This window comes from Desmodus rotundus, chromosome 8 (assembly GCF_022682495.2).
Source record: "Desmodus rotundus isolate HL8 chromosome 8, HLdesRot8A.1, whole genome shotgun sequence".
Classification (NCBI taxonomy): domain Eukaryota; kingdom Metazoa; phylum Chordata; class Mammalia; order Chiroptera; family Phyllostomidae; genus Desmodus; species Desmodus rotundus.
Genome location: NC_071394.1, coordinates 100427990 through 100454626, shown reverse-complemented (window position 1 = coordinate 100454626; position 26637 = coordinate 100427990). Strand labels below are relative to the sequence as shown.

Sequence of the window (26637 nt, the reverse complement as noted above, 5' to 3'; positions counted from 1 at the left end):
GTTTGCTTTTGTTTTCTGGAGGGATGGTTTACTAGCACACCTCTTTACCCAATTCATGTCAAATTTAGAACATCCAGCACCCCAACTGTGTGCCCCAAAGGTCTTTTGAGAGCCTCTGAGTCCTTGGGGGGCCCAGCCACAGAGTGCCTGCAGACCGTATGCTCTCCCTCAGTGTTGCAGGCTCTCGGGACTTCACTGCAGCTGTATGATGGGAACTGCTTCTGAATCAGCACCATAGCCAGCGGTTCTCACACTGTGTTTCCATGAGTTCCCATCTCTGGATGTGCCCTCCTGGTGCCCAGCGCACAGAGTGCTTCTTCCTCTCCTGTGCTCATCTTGGCATAGGGCACCAGCCACCTTCCTCTTCACCGCCTTCCCTGCCTGTGTCTGCGCCATTCACACAGGTGAGAAATGGGGTTTAAAGTTTTGGTCACATAATTCCATTTGCCTTGGGTTAAATTTTTCAGAGATGCCTGGGAAACATCTTATTTATCTTTATAATAACCCTCCAAGTTAAGTTGGACATGACAATTCCTATTTTACAGATAAGAAAAACAAGGCAAGTAGCGTTTGGATGGGTAGATTGTGTAAAATTGTGAAACTAATTGGTAATAGAGCAGGCTCTTAGATTTAGCAAAAAGATCAATTTTAAACAATACAGTGAGTGACGTGTGTGTGTGTATGTATCACATATGAATTAGTGACAGAAGACGTGGGAAGGTACTGTTGGCCATGGGGAAGGCACCAGACGTGTGGGTCAGGCCAGCCAGCGTGAGCTGCTCGGAGGACCTGTGGTGGCCTGCAGTGACTTTCTGCTGCCTCTGTGCAGGCATTGGTGGTTGCAGTCTGTCAAAGCCTCCTTGCTGACCTTCAGGCAGGGCCCAGATTCTTGCCCCTGCCCACAAGGCCTCCAGATACCTCCTGTCTGGTGGATGTCATGTTCCTCTCACTTAAGTGCCTTAGGGGTTCCCATTTCAGTGGCTGTGCTCCTCACTCCTCCTGGCCTGTCTTCAGCTATACTAAGCTGCTCCCCTTTACAGCTTTGCATCCGTTAGTTCTTCGCTAAGGAAGCTCCCCACTATCCCTGTCCTTACCTGTGGGCTGGGTTAGGTGTGCCCCATGGTGCCCTCACTGCGCCTGCGTCTGTCATGACCCTTACCACACAGCATCCTGTCTGTTCTCTGTCTTCTATTCATGTCCATCACTAGCCTGTGAGTCCTTGGGGAATGGGTTTTCATGAGGCGAGTCTCTGAAGCTGCATCCTTAAGGCCAGGCTTTTCAGCAAATTTGTGTTGGAAGAATGAAAGGATTGTCACAGACAAAGGGATAATAACGCTCACAATAAGTTCCACCTGATTTCTGCCGCAGAACCCATATATTCAGTTGACTGCTTTCATTCAGAGGGTCACTACACACTTACTCCAGATATGTGGGCCCCTGGATTCTAAGGATCACAAAGGCAGGGTGCAGTATTTCTATCATTCCTATTCCTGGTACCTAGCACACGGTAGGTGTGCCACTCAAGTATTTATCGGGTGAACCAAAATAATGAATGAACACCAAATGGACTGCTATTGTTTACACTGTCCTGGCTGCACAACAACCTTCGCCTTCACTGCATGGTTGACACTCTCCAATGTCTGATGCCAGCTTTTCCGGGAGTCGTCATTGGAACCCTCTTGGGGACAGCAGCTGACGTCATCCCTCTCCTGGCCTGATGGGACTTACAGCTTGACTTTTCCAGACCCACTCCTGGGCTAGATACTCTGATTTTCTTCTTTATAACGAGGCCTCTGGTTTGGCCATCACTTCATTTTCCATACGCTTTCTGATTATTATATCAGTTGTACCTTGAAGGAAGGAAGCACCAGCCCATTTTTCCCACTGAACAAATTGAGGCTCCAGGATTTATAAGGCTCATTCTTAATCACATGGTATGAGCAAGTAAGAGGTAGATCTGGGACCCGTACCTCATTCCTCAGCCTCTAAGCCTACTTATTTTCTTTCTGTGAATCTGCCTTTGCCTTTCCAATTATAGGGCACTGTAGTGGGGTGCATGATGTTTTATAAAGCATACAGAGATTTTTCTCTTTCTGTGTGTGCAATGTTCAAAGTTATAGAATCAGGAAATGCTGGGCAGCCTCATTCCTTGTTGGGGGGCGGTGTATGTGTCACATGTTTCCTACGCTATCACTTCTTTCTCTGCTCCCCAGGGCCAGAAAAGGTTCTCATTCGTCACTCCCACGGGCACAGGGCTGAGCCGGGGAGTGTAAACAGAAGGATGTTCAAGAAGGACAGGTGGATAAAGTCTCTGCTCCTGATTAGATTTTCTCCCCAAACCAGCTTGTCCCCTTCTGATCTCTGCATATCAGCAGGACAGCCTGAACCAAACCCCTTTGTGTTTGGGATTCTTTTCAAGTAAAGGCACCAGAGCCATATTCTGGTTGGCCACCAAGGTGTCAGGTCCCGGGAGATGGACTGAAGCATTAAGGATGTCTTTACCCAGAAACTGTCCCCACCTATTATTCTCACTGCACAGCCACTGTCACAGTCTCTCATTCTTAAGGAAATGAAAAGAGGCTTTCCTAGGTTTGATCAGAAATTTGCATAGAGAAGCTTGCTGACCTGAGTGTAGAGCAGGCTCAGTTTTTATGCTGAGAAATCCTGGGAGCAGCAAGCTTCCTGCCTTATTTTTCTAAGGGGACATGTAAAGTGTTTTGTAAAGTGTCTTGGCCAGAAACAGAAGCCTGCCTTCCACTGTCCTGGGGTGGGAGTGGATTCTGGCTCCATGGGCAGAGTGTCTGGCGTGTTGGCGTTTCATGCCAGGGCACACGATCTTTCCTGGCCTCGCTCAGAGTACCCTGGAACAGCTGAAAGAAGTGGGGAAACCTAGAGTTTCTCAGCTGTAGTCACGTAATCCAACCCTCACAGTATCTCCTCATCTGCACATCTGCTCTGTCACTGACTTCATATTTTCTTTAGAGAACTTACTATTTAAATTAATTTCATTTTAAAAGAAAACTTTGTACTTCAACCACAAATGGAAAACTATTATCACTTGCTCTAAGTCTATAAAAGTAAATATGATGAAATCAAAGCAATATTATTAAATTCTAGCTCCACTCTGTTGCCTAGAGGAGGCTCTAAGCATGCAGCCTGCTCAAAGCCGGAAAGAATGCAGCCAGGTATAGAGACATATTCTCTCTTTAGAGGAGTCGGATGTATTTGATCATAAGTTGAAAAGGGACTGACTTCCTACCTTTGAGCAGGGCCAAGAGACGGGGGAGGCCAGGGAAGCACCCAGGGCACAAAATTAAGGAGGTGCTGGGTGTCAGGGCAGACCCTGCGCTTGCCCTGATGCTGGAAGGGAGCACCTCCTTAAATTTTGCCCCACGGGCACCTCATTTTGCCTTACTCTAGTTCCAGTCCTCTGTGAGCGGGTGTCATTCATCACCTAAATTCATCACTGGAGCACCAGACTTGGGAGACATGACTTCTTCCAGCTTCCTGCCCAGTCAGAAAGGAGTTTGGCTTGGTGTGTTTCTGCTCAGGTAGCTCTTAGCCATGGCTAGACCCTCTTCTAAGTACTCACATGCCCCCTCTTTAATACCCACTGGCAGAGTGTGCTAAGTAAGTATTTTTATCAGGTTTTCCAGCTCTAGTTTCTAGAATCTACCAATTTGCTCCTTTTGAAACCCAAGTATTATTTGCTTTCAGTCTGTCTGTTGGCAGTGCTCCAGTACTCCAGATAGCCTTTCTCCCACTCCAGCATCTACCATGCTGTCCCTGGTCCTGAAATGCCTCAAAGTCCTGCTCAGGTGTCCCCTCCCTTGGTCAATGTCCCTCTGCCCACCTCATGAGAAAGGATGACTCCTGCTCAGGCTGCTTCTTCTCTCCTGTGTTGTGCATTGCATGATGGTGGCCTCCACAGCCTGTGAGCCCCTTGAAGTCAGGGAGGTCTTACAGAGCTCGGCGTCGTCAGTGCACAGAACCTGCATGCCTGCTCCACTGCCAGACCACCTGAAGCCTGCTTTTCCTCACCTGTGAAACAGAGTTGGCAGCATCTTCTACCGGGGCAACGGTGAGGATGTGATGAGGCAGAGCTGGCAGATCCCTGGACACAGAGCTGGTCCAGGACAGCTCCCAGGACTGTAGCCCCCTGGAAGAGAGCTAATTAAAGATGTGCATCTCCTGTCAGGGAAGGTAAGCAGTAGAAATCTATTCTCTGTTAACAACACTATCACTGCCCCTTCTCCTTTTAATGGAAACTTTAATATCAACCACATAGGCCCAGTGCTTTTGACTCCTTAGAGATCTTCCATACCCATAGATTGATAGTATTAGCAGAGCAACCCTGGGACAGGAGGGAAAGATTAGGCTCATTGTACAAATGGAAAAATCAGGGAGGTACAAGGACTTGCCCAAAGTCACTAAAAGAGTTCAGGGCTGAGTCAGGCCTGCAGCTCGGTTTTCTCAGTTCAATTCTGTATTTTTTGTGTTTGGACCCTGTGCGGTGGGTAACCTGTGGATGGGGTGTCCTGCTGCTAAGTGCCTCCATCTTAGGCTACGTTATTGGCTGGACTGTGCCCTCTAAATTTATGTGTTGAAGTCCCAATCCCAGAATGTGACTATATTTGGAGATAAGGCCTTTAAAGAGGTAATTAAGGTAAGATGAGGTCATATGGTTGGATTCTAATCCAATAGGACTGGTGTCCTTATGAGAAGAGTAGATTGGGACACACAGAGAGGAAAGGTCATGTGTGAGGACACGGTGAGAAAATGAGGCCATCTGTAAGCCAAGGAAACAGGGTTCAGAAGAAACCAAAACCTGTCAACACCTTGATCTTGGACTTCTTGCCTCCAGAACTGTGAGAAAATAAGTTGCTGTTGTTTAAGCCACCCAGTCTATGATATGTTGTTATGGCAGTCTAAGCTGATTAATATAGGCCATCTGTTTCAATTGAAAGACCAAAAAAAAAAAAAAAGAATGGCCTGTTGGGCAAGGAGAATGATGGAGAAACTTCCCAATCCCAGATAAAATAAAGGATTCATCATTTGGTTTTTTCACTGCTAGGACTTTCTGCGTGTTTCAAAGCTAACTGCTCTGAGGACCTAGGCAATGCTGAGGCTTAGAAAGGAAACTATGAGTTTTCTTTCATAAACAATGGTTAGAAAAGGTAAAAATGGGCATAATTTCGTGGGGAGCAATCTGGGCCCTCTCTTGGAAGATGGGTTTAGGTAAGAGGATTGAGGTCTAGTGGGCCTCAGAATGAATTCGGTTGGGAAGTTTGCATTAGGGGCACGTGGTCCAATTTCAGGTATTTCTGGGTTTGCATTATAGATGCTGGGCAAGTTACTTAACCTCTTGGAAGCTCAGTTTCCTTATCTTTAGAATATGGGCAATGCATTCTCTCCTAAGGCAGAAATATGTATCGTGTCTGGAATAGAGTAGAGGCTTTTAAAGTGGTAGTCACAGTTATTATTGTCACTTCATTTATTAATTCCTCTAGTGTTGTCCTTGCATTCCCAGGACACAGGGAGAGCAGTAGTGCTGAAGATAAAGGTACAGAAGCAGCCTCTGAGGCCAAGTAAACCAGCAGGATAGACAGGTGGAAGCCCAGGAAGACAGAAATGGGGGCAACAGAGAGGACCTTACTTCCCACTAGTGATAGGGCCCAGAAGGAGTGAAATGCTTGCTCAAGAACTGGGGTTGGGGGTGTCACAGCTCAAAGTTTCAACAGATCATGCTCACGTTTCTTCCCCTTGGCATTGCCTGCTTCTCCAAATGGCTTTCTCCTGGATTATAAGCAAAGACATGATGTGACTCTGTGCCCTCCACTCAGCAGACTCCCAGAATCAAGTCAATCCAGGGTCAATCAGTAATTAGCAATAAGCACCATTGTGTATGCTTACCCTTGTACTAGACACTGAGGAATGGAAGGAAGGAGAAGCTGGTAAGCTGTTCAGACAAGACATGATTAAATGAAGTAATGGGTGTGAACCAGCCAGCATGTAGTAAATGTTCAGTTCAAGTAAGCCATGAGATAGAGCAGAGTTGATTGCTGGATGCGTGGGCAGCAGGGCATCCTGTATCTCAGATAAAACATTGACTTTGGATTCCTAAGCTGTTACGTGAGTGCTGGTGGAGGATGCCCAAGCCTGTTTCCACATACAGGAGATGGGTATCTTCAGGGCTTCCTTACTGGGCTGTGAAGCGTTCCCAGTGGGAGTGCTATTCACCCTCTGGCCTGGAGAATTCCTCCACATAGGATTGTTTGCAGGGATTGAGAGCACTGTTTGCATGGATTCAGAGCAAAGGGAAGCCGTAAGAGCAGGAAGAGTGGAAGAATAAGCTGAGCTGGGCCTCAAGTCTCAGGAGCAAGAACCATGGTGTACTGGGGACCCCAAGCCCTCAGTGTCCTCCTCTGCTCCATCTGTGTGTAAATAGAAGGCTGCTGCAGGGGATGTGTTGGGGTAGGGAGAAAAGTGGGAGGCTCAGCTCACACATTGTACAGTGGGTTAAGCAAGAAGAAGCGTGTTGCTTGTCAGTGGGACTGTCCCCAGCAGGGAGCTCCCAGCTCTGCTGATCATCCCTAGAAGAGCTAGGCCTGGACATTCAGGAAGATGATGTCACTGCCAACACAAGCACACACAAGCACAGGCAGCCTGTGGCTTACCCTTACCTTTTCTCCTGAGAAAACCAGTTCTCACCAAGTCTGAATTGGTGGGAAAAGAACACAAACTGACCTTTGAAATTGACAACAGGAATAGCTTTAAGGGGAGTAAAAAGGCAACTGCAAGGGGGGCTGGTAATTACAGTTTTGATGCAATCAGGAGCAGAGCAAAGCTGAGCATGGACATCTCCCATGGTTTTCTCTTTCAGAAGAACATTTCTCATTTCTCATGCTGCCCGTAGAACATTGCTCAGGTTCGACTACAATTCTGACTTCCGTGGGTGCACACCAGCTTTCAGCACATGTTTTGCAGCCAGAGGATGCCTCTCCCTACTGTGTGAGCTTGTCAACGCATCTTTAACAGTATGAATGTATTAGCTGTGCAGGTTTGGTGTTTATGAGGAAGCAAGCCTGGATGTCCCCTCTTAACTTCAAAGCCGGAAAAATGCAACGGATAGATGTGAGAGGAAGAACATTTGGTACACAACAGAAGCTAAACAGCCAGGAGTGATGATAACTGCTAATGGTCTCACGTTAGCTGAATCATGGACTCCTGATTCACAGTATAACTGTTTTATTAGATAATAAAGAACGCCTTTACTCCCAAGAAATGGATTCCTAGGAAATTCTTGTGAAGAAACCTCTTGAGCACTCTGCTATGTACCACATTAGCTCCCCTAATGGACTGGAAATGTGGAATTAACAGCAAATGAGAGTGTACACAACTCAGGGTCACACGGGGACGGTGTCTGTCTTCGGAGTGCCTAAGAATGGGCACAGCATGCTCTCCAGACCTCTAAGGGACTGGCCTGTCTGTCACCTTGGCCTCCTGGCTCAGGGGTCCGCAAACTCTTTCTGTAAAGGTCAGGATGTTGTAGGCTTTGTGGGCCACGTGGTCTATCACATATTCTTGTTGGTTGTTGCTGCTACAGCTGGTGTTCCTCTTTCTCTTTTTCTTCCTCCTCTTCTTCTTCTACACCCCTTTAAAAATGCAATACACATTCTTAGCTTGTGGGCTAAACAAAACCAGGCCACAGGCTGGCTGTGGCCATCAGGCTGTAGTTAAGCTCCCAGATCATCCACCTTTGTCATGAAGGCTCAGTCAGTTCGTGAGCCTCGCAGATGAGGACACAGCACTGAAGAAGCCTGTTTGGAAGTCAGTCACTCAGGCAGTACTTCTCCACTGAGCACACCCCCTGCGTGCCAGGCGCTATTCTAGGACGCACGGGATATGTCAGTGGGCAAAGTAAACTGGGACCCCTGCCCCCATAAATCTCACATTCTGGTAGGGAGATGGAGACAATTAAAAAGAATAATCAATAAGTGGGAGGGTGATAAGTGCTAAGAAGCATGTGAATAAAACAGTAGGAACTGCTAGAGGAAGGTTGATGGGGAAGGGAGGGGTCTGGTCTACCTTGTTTCAAAATCTAGCTTGGTTAGTTCTTGACTGTGTGAGCTTGGGTGATTTTGTTGACTTCTCTGAGTCTCAGGTTTTTCCTTTTCTATGAAAGGAGGGTAATCTTTAAGGGCAGTTAGGGTGATTAGATGAACATGTGAAGAACAGGGCTATAGTAGGAGACATTCAATAAACAGTAGCAGAGCTCATCATCATCATTACAAGTAGTAGTAGTAGTAGTCACAGTGGCGGTACTAGTAGTACCTGTGACACCTGAATTGAGCTCCCAGATCATCCACCCCTTATGTCAAGGCTGCCAAGTCACCATGGTCATGATTGGAAGGCTCATGAAGTTATCAAGTCCAAAGTCCTTGTTTCACTGATAAAGAAACTGAATCTCTGGGAGAGGTGGGCTTGCTTAAGGTCACACAGTGCATCTTCCAGCTCCTGCTTCTAGCCTAGGGCACATCACACCACTTCACTCCTGTGCTAATAGTGGCTATTCATATGTAGTTCCCATCAAGCAGGGCCCCTAGAAAGCACATACTCCAATGTCTTCACCTGAGGGCAAGGGTTAATCCTGGCCCTGATGTGTGACCGCTATAGGACTTTAGGCAAGTTACTTAATTTCTCTGTGGTTCAGTTTCTTCATCTGTGAAATGGGGATAATAATACAACTATGTGATTAGTGTGAGATGTAAATGTGTTAATATTTGTAACACTTAAAGCAATATCTGGAGCATTGTCAGCACATTATAAATGTTCATTAAATAAAATAAGTGCCATAGAAAAAAAAATAATGGGGAAGAGAGCCACCAGGAATGAATGAGTACGATAGCTGAAGTGGTCAGAGAGGACCTCTTTAAACTGATGGCACTTGCGCTGGAACCTGAATGCTAGATGCCAACTGTGAAATAATAGGGGGAATAACAACCCAGGCAGGGGAACAGCATATGCAAATACCCAGGGTAGAAACTTAGTGTATTGAGACGCAGAGCTGAGCATGTCTGCTCAGCATTTGGGGATGTGTGAGCAATGAGATGGGGAAGAAAGCCAGGGCCAAATCAGAGAGGGCCTCATATCACAGCTGTTTTTTTATTTAATGATACCATAATCAGATGCTGGGGTTGTTAGCGGACTGCTGCCTAAGAATGGAAGTGGAGACACAGGGACATAGTTGACAACAGCAAAGTGGCAGGGTTTTGGGGGCCAATGGGATAGAGGGTCTTGTGGAGTCAAAGACTTCTTAGTACATTTATATTGAAGTGAATGAGTAAGGGAGATAGGAGGGGTGATGATCAGGAATGGATGGTTGATATAGCAACTTCAGAGTTGGTTCAATGACTGGTGATGATGTGGGGCCTTAGGAGCAGGGACCTGAAATGGGAGGAGAAAAGACTCTTGGGAAGAGGAGGTCAAGGAACAGAGAGGCCATGGCTATGCAGAAACCATTCCCATGGATGTGCAGGTCCTCGCACACGAAGACAGGAGTGACAATCTTGGAAGCAGGGAGGCATGTCTGAAGTCACTGGTGGACAGTGGGGTGTGGGGTGGCTGGGAAGCTGGTAGGTGACAGCAGTGTGATGATATGCTTCAAAAGAGCTGGAGGTTCTTAATGTGGAAGGCAGGGGATGGGGATCCAGAGGACACCTGCCAACCTTCAGACCCTGAGGGGGAAAAATTTAGCCTCTACTACTAGAAAGACCTGTACAAAATGTCCTGAAGGACTTCTGAGTTTCCAATGGAATAAGAAAGTGAAATAACTACCCAAACCTGAGCCTGGAGATTGAGGTGAGTTTGCTATTGATATTCTCTGAGTTCCAACAGCCCAGAAGATGAATTTGAGGGTCAGGGAATGATATTAGGGGGTGTAAAGAGAGGCATAGACTAGTAGGGTCTCTCTATTACTTGCTTCTCCTCCCAATCCTTCTGTCTATTTTTATAAGATTCTAATTATCTGTGTCTTTAACACTTGAAGGTAATCCTTTCCAACTTTATTCATTCATGAACCCTTGCATGCATTCAATTAATTATTTGCTGAGAGCCTGAGCCAGGGTCTAGGCTGGGTTCTGGGAACACAGCAATGGTCATATCTTGACCCTGACAAACATAATGGGCCCCAGTCATGGCGTGCAGGCGCACAGGTGGGCTGGCAACCACCAGCAGTTGCAAGTACTGTGTTCCTGGCAATGGACAAAACAATACAATTAGCAAACCGTAGACTTTAAAAAATTTAGATCAGGTTCAGAGTTATCACTATAATGTTAGTCTTCTTCGTCTTCCTCACTTGCATACCGGGATGCATTCCTGTGGGGGAGACAAGTGTGATGTTGGGGCCAGCAGCCTGGGGATGTGGGAGTGCCCCACAGCACCATCTCAACCCATCTTAACCATGGTGGAAGGCAGTAACGACCTGGGGACGAGCTGCCACAGGGACAGATCCCCAACCACTACTTACTAGCCGTTTGATCCAGGTCAAATTGCTTCACCTCTCCAAGCCTCTGCTTCTTCACCTGTAGATGGGAATAATAACACTCCTAATAACGGAATTATGATGAGGATTAGCCTAGTTGTAATGCCTATAAAATGCTTAAGACAGGGCTAGTCTAGTACACAGGAAGCACTCAATACATTCTAAGTTCAATTATTATCACTAGTATGCTACGGTCTAAATCCTGGGTCAGGTGTGTCACGGGGGGAACGTGTGGTAAACCACCGGTCTGACGGCAAGGGCAGTGCGCAGACGGGTGACTTTCTTGCAGGTGGCTGAGTGAAACGACAGTGCTGAGCACAAGGTGCTATGGAAGTAGGGAGGAGAGGGCTGTCAGGAATCATGGCTCTCAGGCCCTTCCGAGTCTAATTTCCTAGTCAAGAAGTGAGGTCCTCGACCCTTAGGGGCATATAGAGCCTAGCTAACCTCAAGGGCTTGAGGAGACTAGGGTGGAATAAGAATACGACTGACTTGGGGTTGCTGGGAGCGTTGAAGGAGTTCATATTTGTAAAGCAGTTAGGACAGTGCTGGGCATAGAGTAAGGGCATCTAAGTGTTCCTAGTTTAATTTTTCTCTTTTCTCATTTATTGGCTTCTAGAATTTTTGTGTTTCATCCCAGCCCTTGGCAATACCACACTGATGTATAAATCCAAGTGTCATTCCCATTTAAATAGTAATAAAAATAGTAATAAAGCATTTAGAATTGACTGTGTCTTAGAATGAGGAAGCAAATACTTGCAGCATGTTGGGATTCTTTGCTTTAATTAATGATGGATTTGTTGCAGGGGTTGCTAAACTGTGGTTTATGAACTGCCTGGAAATTTATGCAAATATTTGTGGAAACATTCATTTGTGCATTTTCTAGGTTGAAGGTCTATAGCTTTCATTAGATTTCCTAAGAGGTCTGTGTCCCCAAAACAGATTAAGAAACATTGAGCTTTCCCAATTAAAATAGAATTCTATTTGCAAAAAAAAAACCCAAACAACTTTAAATAAATGTTCCATAACTCCAACACTTGGGTGTGCAAGGAGATTTCCAATCAGGTCATTTCCACCCACTGTGGGTCTAACTCTGCTCTGTGTCTGATACCATAGAAAATGAAACAATGCATTAAATATAGTTTTATCTCTTAAAGATGGTATTAGACAGCATCCTTGCAGGAAACGGATGGCAAATTCAAATTAGGTAGTTTGAAGAAATGTTAATATAAGAGGTTATTTACAAAAGTGTAGGCAGGATCTTACAAATGATAGGACAGTGCAGTACCCTGGGCTAGACATGGTGGGGCACAGTGACCACCCCCAAGCCTGAAGGGAGGGCCTCATTACTGAGCCTGATGATGAAGCTGGGCAGGGGGTTCACCTGACAAGAGCCGTGATCTTCCTTTTGGTGGAGAGACTCAGCCATGTTGCTGTGACATAAGGGAAGGGAGCAGGGGTGATAAATGAGCCAACATCTCCCCCACCATCTCCTCTTCCTTCAGTCCCTGCAGTGGTTTCCATTGCTGAGCCCAACTACAAGAGGACCAACAAGGGAGCTCACTGATGTGGTTAAATGGCCCCTGGTGCAAGAGCTGGGCAGAGAAGGGGAAGCCCACTTGGAGGGACACATGGAAGATGTCCAGCTCAGGGACCTTGTCAGAGGAAGGGGATGAAGCTGCATGGGTCATGTGAGATTAACATAAGAGATAATCAGAAATGCAGACATGGGGCATAATTAAATTCTCAGCAGGTGGAGTAGATAGGAAGAGTTTTCACAGTTAGGAGGTTTGAGAGCATGAAGTCATCACATTTTAAGGGATATGAATCTCAGTATACCTAAAAACTGGTCATCCAAAACTCAGGGTGGCCATCTCAGTTTCCTCTGACAGTGGCACAGAGGCAATCCCAAATTGGGTGTTGGTTTGAATTGATTCCTAACATTCATATGAAAAAGTTTTATTTTGAACTAATTAATGACTCACAGAAAGTTGTAGAAATAGCAGAGTAGTCTGATGTAGCCCTTCCCCAGCTTCTTCCGTGGTGACACCTTACATTACTATGATACGTTATCAAGACCAGGTTCCTACCACTTTTCTTCACATATAATACATATACTTTTCCTTTTAATCATGATACATTTATACATACATAAAATATTATAATGTTAATCTGCTCACCTCCAGGATTTAACAGATGTGAGCAGCTGAGATTTTTGCTTCAGATATCCTTTTTTAAAAAAATGTTACTTATACCCTTGTGTGAAACTCACATTTGGTGATGGTGCTTATTTGGAGGCCCCCACCTTGTAGACCAAAGGCCTGGGAACACCTCCCCCACCACTCCCCTGGCAGCCCAGGAGGGCGCTTGGGAGAACTTGAGATGCCAGCGTGTAATTTCCAGTCTCTCGTACTGTGTGTTCATGGTCAAATGTCTAATCTCTCTGAAAAATTGAGAAAATAATATTCACCTCATGAGATTGTCATGAGAATAAAAATAGGCAGTGGATGCAGAATCTCTGACACATGTCAGGAACTACTTGTCCATAGCTGCTTTTACCTGCATAGCTGCGGAAGAGCTGTTATCAAGGACTATGGCGCCCGTGGACCTGAATTCCAATCCGGGTTCTTTTACTAATTAGCTGTGATGTCTTGGGATGGTTGGTTAATCCTTCTTGGTCTTTGGTTTTTCATTCTTTCAATGAAGAATACACCAATCCCATAGGGAAGTGGTAAAAGGTTTAAGGAGGTGAAACATGTACAGTGTCTGGGACACAGTAAATATCAGTAATAGATTCTGGGACACAGTAAGTACTCAGTAATTGATGCTCTCATTATTAGACAGAGGTTATTGGTAGGTTAAAGGGAAGGACTGTAACTTGCAGCATCTAGCAAGCAGTGGCTCAAACAAGGTCCTCAGTCAGTTGTTGACAAGAGGAAGAGTGTATGAGTGACTGGGTCCTGAGTGGGTCAGTGTTCTGGAACCCCTCATCAGATACCACATCAGCTAGGCCCAGTGTGTTGAAGCTGGGGGCCATCCAGAGCCCTTCCTCTGGAGCCCCATTCATCATTCCTGACTTCTCATGCCGGCACAGCCAGTGATGCATCGCCCAGCCCCTTATCACACAGAGGAAGCCCGCTCTCCAGGCCCCCGCTCATGTAAATGCAATCGAGACCCCATTCATCAAGGGGACGCTGCGTTCTCCTAGTAAACTAAACTGCCTAATGTACAGTGAACATGAGTTTCCTCCACAGCATACCGAGCAGCCTAAGCGAGGCACCTGGTGGGATGGATGCCAGGTCGGCCTGCTGACGTTCAGGAGATAAAACTCCTATGTGTCATGATGTGATTGTCTCTAACACAGGTTTCCAGAGGAGGCTGAGGGCGAGAAAGTGGAGGCAGAGCATGAGCTTTACAGTCAGAGGGGCAATCAAGCTCGTGCTCTGCTCCTTCTGGTATGAAGTGCACTTGGAAATATTATGCAGCCTGCGTGAGCCTCAGTTTCCTCCTTTACCTTGTGGGAGTGGCAACGACAGACTTCAGAGTGGTGGTGAGAACCACAGAGTTTAGCGAGCACTTTGCAATTACACTGTCATAGAGCTACTATGTGGTTTGCCAAGTAATGAGCCCACCACTCTTGTTCTTTATTTGTTTGCTTTTTTGCTTGTTTTTAGGGAGTTGTCAAGGGAAGCTTTGTTGGTGCTCAGAGTAAGTATTTAATGCACATTCCAGGAACCCCTCCCTGAAATCCTGCCAGGAATCAGAGATTGTGCCCCTCGGGAAGGTGGCCTGGAGTATAAGGAAAGAACATTCACGTTTGTCCTCATTTATTCCCTCGATAAACATTCACAGTTACAACCATAGTCTACATTGTGGGAGAACATGCAAATAAAATAGCCCCTGCTCTTAGCAGGTCACATTCTTCTAATGGCAAAGAAAAGGTGAAGCAAATATAAAGCATGGCAGCCCGATGAGTGCTGTGGGAAAGAGAAGCCCAGGAGCTGGGAGGACGGGGCCTGGCCAGCCTGTGGGGTCCTGGAGGTTTGTTTAAGGGAAGCTGAGCTGGCTGTTTCTCTATGTGCAGATAAGATGTTATACTTTTGTATCTTTATTTTCAAGAAGTTTTGACATTTGCAATTTTGTAGTCCCAATCAAACCACTACTGTATTTGGATCCTGTGTTTAACTGGTTTCAGCACCGACAGCCCCAGTGCACTGCAGGCTACTATCCCTGACCTTTCATTTTTGCTTCTCTGTGATTTGATTGGACTGAGTTACTGAGTTCATTTCCATGGATCCCCTTTACAAACATTCAGACAGAGCACAACAAGAACATACTTTCTGAGCCTTGGTAGACTGAAGGTAACATTTCCACTGCCTTTATGAATGAAGGACAACCTGGTTACTGTTCCTGGGTGGGGTCAGAGCAACTTTGCCCCTCCCGACTTGGTAGATCAGTTAGTGTGCCCAAGGTGAAGCCTGAGGGCAGGCTTACTCTATTTCTTTGTCAGTAAACCCATTTTATAATTTTTCTTGGGTACTTCTTAGACCGTATTTTCTCCTTTCAAACCCACATTTTTGCAGGTTACTAAGAGTGAGTTCTCTCAAGTTTTTTCTCTCCCCATGCCCCATGCAGTGTTCCTCTTAGGTCATTATTGGGCTCAACAGATTTCTTTTTCTTTTATAACCTTATTTGATGCTTCTACAGAATATACTCTTCACTGGTGTTTCCTTCTGGAATACAAGTATGTTATGTTTGCAGTTTTCTATATTGATCATATTTTCTATCGTGGCTTTTACCTTTTTGTCCTTTTCTTTTGTATTCTAAGAGGGGTTGTCAAGTTTGTGGTTCACACCTAGAATATTTACAGCCCCTGAGAGGCAACAGACTCCCTTTACTGATTTCTAGCCTGATGTTAACTACTTTCAGTGTTGTCTGCAGTTCTGCTTGGAGATGGCAGAAGTGCGAGATGAAGTGAGACAGGCAGGTGATGGCTGATGGTAAGAAGCCTTGTGTCCTGTTGGTTTTGTGGTCTGGGAAGCTCACCACAGCACTTGTGTAAAGGAGGATGGGCTGGAAGGAAAGACACAGAAGTAGAAACACTAGCACACAGAGGGTCCTTAAATCGCCCTACAGTTGACCAGTGTCTTATCAGAACTGGATGGCATATGGGGAATTAATGTAGACACAGACAGTGAGGTTTAAAACACTGAAGACTAAACAGATCATTGCAACTATACTTGTGTGTGATTTAAAAGCAGGTAACACAACACCCCCAAAGCAGTAAGCTTCTCTCAGAGATGAATTAGGATTCAGACTGGCAATTACATTAAGGTTCCTGATAGATAGCTCACATGGAGAGCTGCAATTACGATACACATCGCTATTCTGCGTGGCAGCCTCACATAACTCATCATGTTGGTTGAATTTTAACAGGAGGAAAAAATGCAAAAGATTCCCCACTTTAGGGGGAAATGCCTTCTTCTGGTTTCTGTGATTTTTACCATAGTACTTAAATATTTAATTCTTTTGTGTGTGTTTGAAGGTGAATAATAAATAGGTCCATGCCTACCTTCCTTTTCACTGTTTCAAGCTAATACAGGTAACCTCACTTAGGATGCATAAAGTATAAATGTAGGATGTGTAGAAGTATTAATACTTTGTAAGCCAACATCATCTCCCCATTCAGGAAAATAAGAAAAAATATTTTTTTCTCTGTTATAAAATGCAGAGAAGAGAAGGTGTGGGGCAGGAGAAAACACCTGGATGATAGGTTTTGATGGACCCAAATTCTGGTCCCAGTTCTGCCACTTTCTAGGTGTGGGGGGGGGTTGTGTGGCTGAGGCTTAGTTTCCTGGCTGTCTGTTGAGCACAATACGGTGTCGTGAGATGACATGTGACGTGTAGTGCAAAGTGGGTACAGAGAAGTGAGTTCTGTTTAAACATTTTTGTATTTCTTGAAATTGAAATATATTATTGATAGCAAAGAGCATCCAAAACAGTTCTTACAAGAGCAACTCAACTAATACCCATAGTTAGAAAATGCTCACTCCATCTGTGGCGTGTGTCTCCCAGTGGGAGATAACACAACCTACCCCAGTCCACTCAGGGATGTCCCATGTCGAAGGTATGTATTGAAAGATGTTTTCAGTGTAATTGGAAAATTATATATTTTGTCATCATTTTAAAGGATTTTTAAATGGAGATGTGTTGATTCTTAAAATGTTTGCTCAACGGAGCAGGTATCTGTCTACTGCCTTGAAAACCACACAGAGGCCCGATTCTTCAGTGGAATCACAGACAAGGTCCTAATCCTTGTCCAGGCTACTTGAGTTTAAACCAGTCAACCAATGGTCATTGGTGTCAATTCAACAGAGTCCCCAACTCTGGGTTGCGGTTAAGAAGGAAACGTGATTTAGTGCAAAACAGCTCAATTAGATACAGCACAGCTCTGGAAACAGCATGGCAGTGAGGTGGCCCTGGGCCTGGTCTCTCTCAGGCTAGACAGCTCTGCACTGATCTGCTCGATGGTCTGCTCTGCTCTTTTCATGCCGGTCTGTTCCCTTCTGCTCTGGCGAGACATCTCCTCAGCCAGGAAGACAGCGCCTTCAGCCTTTGGTGGAAAGGGAAAGGGCACTCCTCAGCCAGAGGGGAGTTGTCTTATATGGACACCCTTCATCCCTAATTGGTTTGTTCCCATGCAAATGAGGACTCTAAATTCTCACAGTTTAATTGGTCCAAAAGGTACTGCATTGGTACTGCTCTAATTGGTCAGAGCTGTACAGCTCCAGTTGGATGGGGAAAGCTTCAGTCCTATTGGTTGAAATAGGATTCCAGGAACTTCTTTATAAGAGCTGGCTTAGATGGCAGAAACACAGTGCAGGCAGAGGCAGGCTGTTCAGCACAGGCTTCTTCCTGAAGTGCAGTTAATGGGAGAGGGCCCTGTGTAGAAATGACTGCTAGGCTCTGCTTTTTGCCTTAAAAAAAAACAAAAACTTGAGCCCAGTTAGCTACCAGAAGCCCTTCTTAGTAGGTATGTTTTTTCTTAGGGTCTACATACCCAATGTCTCCAGAGAGACTTGGAAGTACCCAGTTGGCACTTGGTAAATGAATAACCAAGGACTGGGGTAGAAGCATGCCCAAGATTATGCTTTGGAAAGGTCCAGGTCATCCCACAACTTCTGAGGGTTGACTCCTGGAGAGTGGCAAGGTGTGGCATGCAGTAGCCTGCCATCATTGCCAGGTCTGAGAGCATTCATAGATAATGTTGATGAGGCCAACCGTATTGCATAGTACTGGAAAAGCTTGGGAGGTGGGATACAGGTACTCCCTATGGAGCATTTCATGCAGCACAGGGGGCATTCTCCCTGAAAATGAGAGAATAGAATCCATCTTCACTAGAATAGCCACACCCCACTCTGGAGGCAAAGGACACATCTAGGAGCAATTTGGACCTCAGGAGGTCAGAGTTTTGAGGGGCTATGCCACCCCGACCCAGAGTCCTTGGGTAACTGATTGTAGTTAGAGTGCAATCAGCAACGGACTTGAAATTAAAGGTAACTCTCACCTGACTTAAAGCCCCATCTCCATCACTTACCTGTGGGGCCTCAGGATGTATAACTTCACCTCCTCTAAATCTCAGCTTCCTCAATTTATCACATAGTGGCAAGCACCGAATAGGCCTTATTTTTCCCTCTTACTTATATGCTTATACTCTGAGCTGGGTGCTTCCCTTCTGGACACAGGGGTCTTTTCACCAGAGCTGCCGAGCTCGTGGCAGAGCTCCCTGTAGCCCGAGTCTGTCTGTCCCTTGCTTGGATGCAGCTGAAGTCAGATGGGATAGCTCCTCCTGTAAGTTAGGATATCCCCCCAACCCCCAACCCAGCCAACTGACTTCTTTGGAAGAGCAACCATGTATAGGGCTCCTAAGGACATCCAAATGGCTTCGAGAGCTAAATTAAGATATCCCTCTTAAAATAACGTTTCCATGTAAACCGGCCTGTGCCAAAGCTTGGGTTTTTAAGCAGGCCTCTTTGAACAGAGAAAGCCATCACTTGGACATCCCTTTAGAAGGACAGTTTGACACTTGCTGAGCATTGTTGTCACAGGTTTCTCCCAATGCAGCACGGGGTGACCAGACAACATGTTGTGCAGTACTGATCCTCCTCGGTCCAGCAGAGCTGAGCTGGAGCACAGAGGGGAGGAGAGGGAGCAGCTGTCACTTAGCACCCAAGATGCATGCTCTGTCACTCCACTGACCCATCAAGGAATGTAATATTCATTAAAAGCTCTAAACTACATGTAGCAACCCCCTAGATGATGGCTTTTGAAGAATTCCCAAGCTGGGTTGTAAAATGAAGGTTGGAAGATACAGATTAGGAACATTTTAGAATAGAGAACATATGGGATTTCTTGCCCCAGGATGTCGTCCACTTTGCAAACAAAAATGGTCCAGGAAAGGTTTAGATAGCATTTCCCAGAGGCTATTTCACATGATAACAACAGTCCAAGGTGATACTTTTTTAAAAAAGATTTTATTTATTTTTAGAGAGTGGGGAAGGGAGGGGAAGGGAGGGGAAGGTAGGGAGAAAGGTAGGGAGAGAAACATCAATGTGAGAGAGAACCATCGATAGGCTGCTTCTTGTATGTGCCCTGACTGGGGACCAAACCTGCAACCCCGGCACATGCCCTGATTGGGAATTGAACTGGTGACCTTTTCCCTTACAGAATGTTGCCTACTCAACTGAGCCACACCAGTCAGGGACAAGCTGAAACTTTTTAAAAGGATCAGATATAATGGGGATATACTGAGTATCATAGTCTTCCTTTGGAGTTATGCAATGCCCGTTTGCATATAAAAGATTTTGACATATGTAGTAGAGATAACTGTCTAATTTTGTTTCAGTGATCCCCAAACTTTGATTCTGAAACCTTTCTGATGTCCTGCATCACAGTCCATTCAGTCTTTTGTGGCGAACACTTGGGAAACCCTGAGGAGGTTCCACCACACTTTTCCTCACTGTGATGTTTGTGACCATCTTCATAGGTGGTATCTGGAGCTGGATGTTGAATGAGGTTGATCCGAAGTGTCCTTCCTGTATTTCTATTCTCACATCCTCTAAACATGGACCAATTTGGATAGGAAACATTCACGAACACCTAAATGGCTAGGAATATCAAAGAAAAGCCTCTGAATAGGGAAAATGAGAGCAGATATCACAGGGCCATATGGACAGCTTGAGGCGCTGCCTGGGCACCCGCTGAGAGCAGAGCCACGTCAGAGCCCAGATGATCACACGTGGAACAATAACCTTTCACTTTTTGACAAATGGAAATGACATTCTGGTGGAAACATTTTATGATACTGAGGCTGAAGTATATATTTCAACCTTTTTTTAAAAGCTTAAGTCAGTTTATAAAAGAAATGGCCTGTGTTGTGTGGGTGTCTTCCTGTGTGACCCCTGCCCATTTTAGAAATCTGGATTAAACCTTAAGCTCTAAAATTTTATAATTCGAAACTAAATTGTATTTCTTGTATTTACCTTGAGAGCAATAGTGAATGTAGACATATGCTCAGGAGATTTAGGTTTCTGTCTTGGAGCGTTAATATGAGAAAGTCATTATTTATCTTGGACTTCACAAGATTTGAAAGTTTTAGACCCAGGAAGATTAGAGTGAGGGTCACTGTCATTCTTAATGAGCAGTCTCTTCAGAGCTTATTAAATAGATGAGGCTGATCATGCCTATCAGCCACAGCTTCCCTGAAATGCTTTGGACGGGTAACAGTGTTCTAGTCATTAAAAAAATATATATCTTCATTAGCAAGTCCCCATAGGATCTTGGATTCCTATTGAGTGTAGCCAAATCCTTACCCCTATTTTCGCTGGGTTTGTAGCTGGCACTAAAGTGGTATTGTGATTAAGAAGAATTAGGCTTTGGAGTTAGGCAGACTTTAGTCCCCAACTTACTCACCGTGCCTTTAGAGAAAGTAACGTAATCTTTCTGAACTTCAGATCCATGTCTATAAAATAGGGACGATGGTATTTTTCTTATAGGAATTGTTGTATGGATTAAGATGACAGTTAGTGCCTTGCTTTGTCAGTGAGATGTTTGACACTCAACATATAGTAGTTCTTTTTGTTGCTGCTGATATTATTTGGTCTGTGGCCATGCTCCCTGACTAACCTACATGAAAGCTTGACTGCCTATGTAGCATGGAGGTCAAAGGGTATTGAACTGGAATCATTACTCTGTATTTATTAATCAGCTGTGTGAGTTTGGGAAAATCACTTTGCCTCTCTGAGCTTTAACTTCTCCATCTGCATAACATGGTGACTCTCAACTGCCCTGCAGGGTTCCCTGGAGAACTGGATGGGAAATCTTAAGGAACTCCCTGAGCAAAGTTCTGCCAAGGAGCAGGTGATAGATGAATGATTGCTATTCTTACTCTGGAGTTTGAAGATGGGGAGTTGTGGATAGAGCTAGGGTATTACTGAAGAGATAGCTGAAGTCAGTTTGTAAATGAAATGGCTATGAAAGTGTAGGACTGTTTGATACTCTATAGTTATTTTTATCATAATCATAGCCTGCTTCCTCTAAATTTTATTGGAGGTTGAAGATACATTTATTCAGCAAATATTTATTGAGAGTATCAGGATTTGGGCTGGGTACTGGGGATACATTGATTTATTCTGAAGAGGAAATCATTGATTAGGGTTAGCTCTGTAATCAGAGGCATGAATAAATCCATCTTCTTCCTGTCCCAGCCCCAGTGGGACTCAGGATCCCAAAGATATGAAATTACTTAGGCAAGAAGCTAAAGACCTTTGCAGATATCAAATTATTGGCCTTGCAAACATAGTATATTTGTTCTTTGTTCTATTTCACTATGCATGCAATTTCTCTGCTTCCCCAGCCTTCCAGTCTGCATTGTTCTCATACATCCTCCTGGGCACAGCTCAAGGGCCACCTCCTCTTTGAAACCTTCTTGGACCAAAGTCTAGGTTAGATATCCCTCCTCTGGAACCTGCAGCCCCTCTCTGTGCTTTTTCCTCTCTCCTTTAGGACCCACCACCCAGTGTTCTCTGGTTGGGAATGTCCTCCTAGACTATAAGCTCTTGATGGCAGACACTTTGTCTAGCTCAGGGGTTGCAGTGTGTTAGGGGCTGTAATGATGTGATTTGAATGTGTGTGGCAAGTCATAAAGAGATGTAATAATGGTAGCTGTTATTATGACTATGTTAATATTTACATAAAGCTTTGCAGTTTACAAAGCACTCCCTCAGTCTGTCTTCAGTTAATTCTCACCCATCCTCATGAGGTCACAGTGGCAGTAGAGAGGGTTCTGCTCCTCTGCCCCCTGTCTTGCAGATGAGGAATCATTGAAGGACTGATTGTGTGGGCCGTGCAGTGCCAGGGTTGAAATTTACATCCAGGTTGGTATGATTCCAGATTATTTTGCTTTCTTTATGACAGTAATTTGATAATGTTTTTTGCTTAGCAGAGTCCTAAGGAAAGGACACACATACAAACCTATGATACACACAAAATCCAGTGCAGCAAGTGAGGTACTCTTCTGTAAGGAGTTGCTCGGTTGGGAGTTTTCCTTTCCTCAAATACTTACCTTTGCCTAATGACCTGAGATCTGACATACCTTAATGGGGGCAAAAGTCTAACACAATACAACAGGGGTTTTGTTGAGAATATTGCAAATACTCAAAATGGCAGATAGCCAATTTTCCTGAGACCTATGTATTTAAAGGAAAGACAAAGTACCTTGTAACTAACTTATTATAAGGGATAGGGGCAGGTAGAAAAGGAAACAAGCTTTGATATAATGCTGCTTGCCATGGGTTTTTTGATGCATTAATCCACCGTCTCCTTCTGGTCCAGCAATGTAAAGACTCCATGCAACCATTGGCCAGTCAGTGCTTGGGATGGAGCATTCTATCTGGGTCAGTCACTGAGGTAGGTGCACCTTCCAGGTGTCCGGAAGCAGCATGGTTGGGGAGGACACTGAGATCAAGGATGAGTGAAACCAGGTAGGCATGAAAACCTCAGTCTGAACCTCAAATCTTAAGGATAAATTCACCAAGTAGGGCATTAGTAGACATGTCAACAACTTATCCTGGAACCTGGTGAGCCCTGAAAGCACATGAACACTTGCTCCTGATGGCTTTCTCTTTGAGTCATTAAATATCCCTGGGCCACCTTCTGCTCTCACCAAAGTCAGTGTGTCCATCCGAGGTCCTTTTCCTCCTGGTTCAGCCAGTCCTTGTAGAAAAGATAGAGGGATGTACAAAATTAGACATGCCTCTTTCTGTTTCTGACTTACTTTGTTGTGATGACTTCAAATCAAAGTCTATTTTAAGAGGCTGTGTTGACATTTTCTCATATCCTCTCTCCCAGAAAGACAGTATGGTATAGTGGAAAGAGCACCATATTTAGAACAAAAAAAAAATCCAGGTCCAATTCCAGCTCAGTATGATACTGGGCAAATGAATTACTTTTCTGAACTTGGGTTTTCTCTTTGCAGAACATGGATAATCATACCTCTCTGGGAGCATGGTTGCTGAGAGTTAGGGATGATGTCAAGTGCCTGCCACATAGTAAGTGCTCAGTATATGGCAGCTTTCTAGACAGAAGGTGGTGGGGGTGGAGGAGAGCATGTTATAGTGGAGTGAACTTTTGTGTTGCAGAAGACACGGCAGTTCTGACCATCATACAACTTAGGCAAGCTGCTGAACACATCTCATAATCTCACAGGGGCAGCGTTGACTTTTTACTCACAAAATTGAAATGGTATTTGCCCTTCCTTTTTCCAAAGGTTTTTGTGAAGTCCAAGTGACTTCCAACTCATGAGTTGGCTTTCTGCCTCTGTGATGATAATGCCTGAGACTGTGATCTGAGGTTGGGCACAAAGAAGAGAGAGGGACGAAGATGAAGAAGATGAGAGGCTGGCATCTGCTTTCTGCCTGCCTGTGGGTCACCGACAGTGCAGGCTGACCCTGTGCTGCATGTTGTAATCGCCGGGGAGCTTTATAAACTTCTCATGCCTGGTTCCTCCTCTTTCCAGGGATGCTGATGTGATTGGCGAGCCGCCTAGGTATCTGAATTTTTCAAAACTCACAAGGTGATTCTAATGTTCATTCAAGGTTGAAAACCACTGCTTTCGGAGAAAAAAACTAAAGAAATATAATGGCAGCCCATATATAACTGGCTCTCACTCTCTCTATCAGCATGTACTGAGTGCCTGCTTTTAAGATGAGTTCATTACTCTGTGTAATAACATCTACTCAAATTCTTACCAGATTAGATGGAATTGGACATACTTTTGGCTCATGTTTAAGACAATAAAACCACACTCTCCTCCTCTACCCAGTGACTTGTCCCAAATCATCATGGTTATGTCATGGTGACTCTGGCCACTCACCACTCCCTTACTTCACTTCCGTGTCTAAAAGCCAGCACAGTTACAGGTAATTCATTCATCTCTGGCTGAAATTTCACCCTGAGGACTTGCTGAAACACAGGTTGCTAGGTATAACTACAGGGTTTCTGACTAGTGGGTTTGAGGTAGGGTTGAGAATTTGTATTGCTAACAAGTTCCCAGGTGCTGCTGCTGGTAGTCCAGGAACCCCACTTTGAGAACTCCTGGTCTAGGCATCCTTTTATTATTTACCTCTAATTTCCCAAAATACTTGAGTAGGCATGACCACCCCCATTTCAGAGAGTTCAGTGCTGAGTAACTTAGTAAGGGGCACACCTTGGAAGTGGCAGAGTCAGGATTTGAACTCAGTACTGTCTAACGCCCACACCTGCCCCTCTCCACATACTGCTCTGCCTCCTGGCAGGCCATCATTGGGTCTCTGCAATAATCTCAGCCACGTTCTGGGCACCACAAAGTGCCAAGAGACCCCTCTCTAACTCACTTGGAACCATTTTTGTAGTCTCAATCAGGGAAGGAAACTCAGAAAGCTGGTCCAGCTATGGTACCAAAGCAATAGCAGTCGGAGACTGCCCGTGATCCAGGCCAAAGGCTCCTTTCCATGGAACACCTCCTGTGGCATCAGCCAGTGGGGAGAGGGCTATCGAGGTTATAATGATTACAATCATCAGACTGATTATAACAGTCCCATATGTGAATGTAGATATTTCTGCCAAATTAGACCCAATTCTTTCATGGAATTTCCTTCCCATCTGTTTGACTGCAGTGGTTCCCAGGACTTTTGTTTAAATCTAGAGCCAGCCTTGCTAAGCTTTCCTGGGGCCTGGAGGAAGAGCATTCCCTAGAGCCTATGGCTCACTCTGTCTGCATTTCGCCCATTCTGCTGTTTGGGAAGGATGTTTTCTGCATGCTGGGTGTGCCCATTTCTCCGAATGCAGGATGGACTCCGGTAAGGGAGCCTGCCTGCCTAATCATTTGTGTAAGAACTTAGGATGCTCTGATAGCAAACCTCCAATCACTTCTTTGTCTGAAATCTTTTAAGAAAGCATGCAGAAATACATGTTATGACTCCTGCTCTCCTAACCAGTGAAGGCGCTTGGAGGGTGCTGTGCTAATTAGCATGCTATCTCCCTTAGTGCCTTGTGCTGTCAGCTTCTGCTTGGTAGATACTAAACATTGTGAAGGCAAATGATATCATGACTGACAACTTAATAGATGCCTTTTTGAGCTGAATGTGCTTCAGCCAGATAAAATTAACAGAAGCCTCCAAGACCATCTTTTTCAGACTGATGTGCTAACAAGTGCATCTCTACTCATGTAAAAGACATTGAACTCAGTCCAATTGAAGATTAGGGGGATTGGGTGTTTGTCAGGCTTCTGGCTGACTTGCTAGAGAACTGATGCTTCTGCATTATTTCTAACGGCAGACAAAAATTATGAGGGGTGGAGACAAATATAACCCTTCTTAATGTAAGCAGGCCTCCAAATGAGGGTTGATGTTAAAAATAGTCCCCTTAGGAGGTTGCACTTGTATTTTGATTACATTGAAAGAACTTAAAATATCTTTTTTTTTGAAGATTGCTTTCAGAACCCATAAAACCAAAAATAGAATGGGTAGATTAGACTCAAAGTGTTACTTCTTATGGAAGTCAGTGGTGTTGGACTCCTCTGCTTCCCCCTTTTTTTTTTAGCTTTATTAAGGTATAATCAATATACCAAAAGTTGCATGCATTTCACACATATCTGATGAGCTTGGACATATGCAATACTCCATAACCAGAGCCATCATACTAAACATATCTGGCAGTCTAGCACCTCCCAAAATTTCCTTGTGTTTTTATTGTGTGTGTGTGTTTGGGAGGTAAGAACACTTAACATGAGGTCTATCCTCAAGATATTTTAAAACGCACAGTTCCATATTGTTAACTAGGGTGTACAGCAGCTCTCTAGAACTTATCTATCTTGCATGTCCACTGAGAAACAATTCCCCACTTCTCCTGTCCTTTAGCCCCTGGCAACCACCATTTTATTCTCTAATTCCATGAGTTTGAGTAATTTAGATATCATATAAATGGAATCATGCAATAGATGTCCTTCTGTAAGTGGCTTATTTTACTTTGCATAATGTACTCTAGGTTTATCCATGCTGTCAGGAATGGCAGGCTTTCCTTCCTTTTTAAGGCTGAATAATAATGGATAAAGAAGGTGTGGTACATCTGGGCTGCTCTTTCCATTCCCAGTCCCATGCCACCCTGTGACTGAAATTTAAGTCATTCAAAGCCATTTTTATTTTCCTAACAGACTGCACATTCTCCTGCCTCTGGGCCTTTCCATGTAGCTCTTCTTTTTCCTGAAACAACTTCCCTTTCTTTTGGGATTTGATAACCCCTTGTTATCTCTAAAGAGTTATTTCTATTCATATCTTCTGTGAAAGAGGCCCACGCCTCCAATTTTCTTCCAAGAAGAGCTTTCCTGCCCCTGCCCCCCTGCTGCTCCTGTCCGGTCCTTGGCAGCTGTGCTGTTGTGATAGAGTTGAGTTGTGGGATTGCTCCCATGATGTTATTTCCTTTAGATCAGAGGACATATTTTTACTAAACCCTCTGTAATCTAGCTTGTGGCACAGCATCTGGCACATGGTGTCGCCTCAGTA

At 44.8% G+C, this 26637-nt stretch overlaps 1 protein-coding gene across 1 annotated transcript in view; it reads left to right on the top strand.

The window, feature by feature from the left end:
- CLSTN2 (calsyntenin 2) overlaps window positions 1-26637 on the top strand; it is a 582773-nt gene that overhangs the window by 167886 nt on the left and 388250 nt on the right. The gene's annotated exons all lie outside the window — the stretch shown is intronic.